Genomic DNA, 3862 nt, shown 5'->3' with positions numbered 1-3862 from the left:
ATTTCTTCAGTAAGCTCCAAGGCTCCTGGAAGCTTCCCAGGGTTTCACAGCCAGAAGAGTCCTGAGATTTCAAATATTAAAGCTTTCTCCACAGCCACAAGTTCCTTTGATATTCGGGTTATTGAAGACAAACTCACTGGATAATTTGTCTTCAACATAGTCCATTTCTGTTCTAGAAGTGTCAGCTGTGCTTTCTTTTCAATGAACACTCTGATTCTGTCTTGAACAACTTCTTCATCAGAATCTCCTTTTGTTTTTGTGTATTCTAGAGTGTAAGAAAGGCCATTACAGCCTCTGGTTTGGATGCCAACTTTCAAACCTACATGCTCAGGTTATCTTTAAGAAGCTGTTTTATCTTGTTTATGGCAGAAGGTGTCAGCGTGAGGGCGGCGTGGGTGGGTTGTAATTTCCTCTTGCTCACAGGCCGGATGGTGGCTCAGACTAAGGAAGCCGACATCTTCGCTGTCCAGGCACCCGGGTCCCTCGGGCAGGACCTGAGAACCCTCAACCTCTCTCCATGGACATGGCGGGCTGACTGACGCCACAGGCACCAGAGCACGCCTGCTTGTTTACTTCTGATGCTATTAATTCAAGTATTTCAGCTAAGGTAGTGTCCACTGCATTTGTTCTGGTTGGCCATTGTGTTTCCTCCATGTTTTTGCACTTGATTCTTAAGTTCAGCTGCTATAAATTCAGAATTTTCTTTTTTTTTTAAATTCCAGAAATTAATTCTGCTCTGAGTTCCCCTATATCTTTCTGTTGTTTATTTACTTCCGACGCTATTGATTCATTTATTTCAGCTGAGCTAGTGTCCTCTGCACTTGTAATGGGTGGGCTTGAGACCTGAGATTGCATTTTGCTCCTTGTCTTTATTATTTTGTTTAACACTGACCTGTGGCCTTTGGTGTAGAGCTTTGGTGCAATTATGTTATCACTTAATGAAATTCAGATACTGATATGCCAAGTTCTAGTTCATGCAGTTGTGCCTGGCTTAGGTAAGGCTACTGTGCCCAGCTCCTTACTGTTGTTGCCCCTGGAGGTGGGCCTGCTGTACACCTCTGGTAAGATGATCTGTTCCTGGATTAGCTGTGTGGTTTTGACCCTAGTCTCACTGTGGGGACTTTAGCTGCAGGGTTTTACCTCAAGCCTGTATGCTAGGTCTGGGCTGGGTCTGGAGAAGTATGAGGAGCGGGGGCGAGGGAACCCAGAAGTTCTCCCACACACTCACCAGTGTTGTGTTTGGTGGGTCTGCAGGACTCCCAAGAGCGCGGCAGCAGTTCTTACTCAGATGGCAGGCTGCGTTGGGTCTGACCAGCCGGGGGAGGTCCGAATAACAAGGGCAAAGACCTCTCACAGCAGGCCTGAGCTTGGAGTGGTGGGTGGGCGCAGGACAGAGCAGAAGCTCTCCCCCACACTCACAGGGCCTGGGGTTGGTCGGATATCAGTGCATTTTTATGTAATAGCTCTGTATAAGAAATGGAAGGTAAAACAAACTGGACAAAACGGGGTGAAAAAGAAGGGTTCAAAGTTTACCTCTGGTTAATGACATTGTTACCATGTAGAAGTCACTAGGTTATCAACATGTTCTCCAGTTGTTTAATGTAAAACAAGTTAGATGCAGAGAAACATGAGGTTCTCTCTCTCTCTCTCTCTTTTTTTCTTTACATATTTGGTACAGGGTCTCGTCTCACTACACAGCTTGGACTCATAGCGATCCTCCTGTTTCAGCCTCTCCAGCATTGGGATTACAGGCATGCACTACCATGCCTGGTTTGGTGGCTTACTCAGCAGGCCAGGGGTGGGGCCAGCACAGCATGTGGTTTCCGGGATTGAACCTGGGTCCTTGCATTTGCCAGGCAAGTGCTTAGACCTCTGAGTTATCTCCCTGGCTCAGCATGAGGTTTTCTGAATGCAAGTGGTGTGCTGAAGCTTGTTAGTACCTGGAAAACGGAGCAAGTTCTTGACAGTGAGAATGTTGAAGTCTTTCCAGCTTTTCAGGCATGAAGAGTCTAGAAATGGACACTTCCTATGTGAAGATAACATGGGACTTAACAAGTACTGCTCCTCTGTTTATGATAAAGTTATATCCCAGTGCAGCCACCATAAGGTGAAGACACACTCATTCACCCCACCTGCCTGACAGCTTAGCATGGCGTGTGCAGTGTCCCTCACACCCTCTCTGGTCTGTGGGCTCAGTCATACAGAATGTGTCCATCCCAGGGCACATACTGCATATCTGTGGCCCAAGAAAGACCAGAATTCAAAATGTGAAATATTAGACTCTTAGCAGTATAAAATTGAAAAGTACAAAGTTGAAGTGGGTAAGTCTGGGATTGTCTGTATTTTCTCAAGGAACAGGAGCACCTCATGTATTTGCTTACCAGCAGCTCATTCCTTGAGTGTCGCTGCCTAACCACACATCAGCCAGATTCTTGCAGCACTGTGTTGTTGCTGTATGCTGTGGGGCTCTTGAAGCAGATTATGATTGTCGCATTACTGTGGTGCCAGGGAGTACCCTTAGGTCCTTTCCACTGAGCCACTTGCCTAGACCCCAATTGAGGCAAACTGCTTTTTTTATTGATGTGTAATACATCATAACCGTTACTTGAGTATAGTTTAGGGAGGCTGATGGTATAGTTCAGAGGCAGAGCACTATTCTGATAATGCACAAGACCCCGGATTGATCCCAAACACCACAGGTATGTGTAAGAGCTGCACAAAGTGTAGAGTGTAGAGATACCATTGCACCTGTCACCATTCTAGTTCCAGGAATTTTCATCATCTTAAAAGGAAGCAAGTCCTAAGTCCATTCAGCTGTCACTTCCCATTCCCTTGTTGTCCTTGATAATCATTAATCTACTTTCTGTCAAGTTGTTAAGGAAATAATTTTAGCTAATCTAATTTTTTTTGTTTTTTTTTTTTTTTTTTTATGGTACCAGGGATTGAATTTACAACCTTGTGCTTGCCAGGCAGACACTTATTCTACTGTAGCTAATCTAATTTTATTTATTTTTGTTAGGCTTCTTTCTTTCTTTCGGACAACTCAGGCTGATCTAGAACTCCGTATAGGCCCAGGCTACCCTCAAACTCACAGTGATCTTCCTGCCTCTGCTTCCTTACTGCTGTGTTGTGTACCACTCCTGGCTGGTATTTTTATAGAGAGAATTTGTAAAGAAAAACTTGGTGGACCTGTAGAAAGCTTTTTTTTTTTTTTTTATTAAACTCTGGGCCCGACCCCTGACTTGTAGAATGTTAGTAAGCTTGGTTAAGCTAAACCCTGAAGCAGGTCTCTCGTTGTTAACATCGAAATAGCTAGCTAGCTAGCTAGCTTGCTTGCTGCCTGCTTTCCTACTTTCCTGCTGTGGCTGCCTCACTGCCCGCATCGCCTGCAGGTTTGGAGATGCCATGCTTTGGCAGTAGTTGAAACAGCAGCAGGATACTGCCCTGAGCCACCGCATGCCAGATGTCTAGTAAGCAAGTCCAGGCTTCAGAAACTCACGTGTTGCACAGGTCGAGTGGCACAAGACTGTGGTTGTAGGCTACTTACTGCAGTTTGGCACAAGTGTTATGATGGCGCAGACTCTGAGCGAAGAGTCCTGACTGCATAAGAAATAATACCAATAACCAGCAAGTTGAATCACATCAACTTCAAAAGCTTCTGCACAGCAAGGAAACCATTAACTGAGTGAAGAGACGACCTATAAAACAGGAAAAAACTTTGCTAGTTAATCCTCAGAACTAAAGTACATAAAAAAATAAGAAAATTAGGGGCTGGAGAGATGGCTCAGTGGTCTAAAGCACCTACTTAGAACAAGCTTGGCAAAGCACAGGGACCGCGGTTCAATCCCCAGCACCACATGCC

At 45.1% G+C, this 3862-nt stretch overlaps 1 protein-coding gene and 1 pseudogene across 1 annotated transcript in view; one reads left to right on the top strand and one right to left on the bottom strand.

Annotated features, from left to right (window-relative positions):
- The window catches only part of Seh1l (SEH1 like nucleoporin), a 62401-nt gene that overhangs the window by 23741 nt on the left and 34798 nt on the right, over nt 1-3862 (top strand). The gene's annotated exons all lie outside the window — the stretch shown is intronic.
- Nucleotides 7-457, bottom strand: LOC101569733 (annotated as a pseudogene).

The sequence above is a fragment of the Octodon degus genome, unplaced genomic scaffold, assembly GCF_000260255.1.
Source record: "Octodon degus isolate 3935 unplaced genomic scaffold, OctDeg1.0 scaffold00295, whole genome shotgun sequence".
NCBI lineage: Eukaryota > Metazoa > Chordata > Mammalia > Rodentia > Octodontidae > Octodon > Octodon degus.
This window is presented reverse-complemented; position numbering and strand designations above follow the sequence as displayed.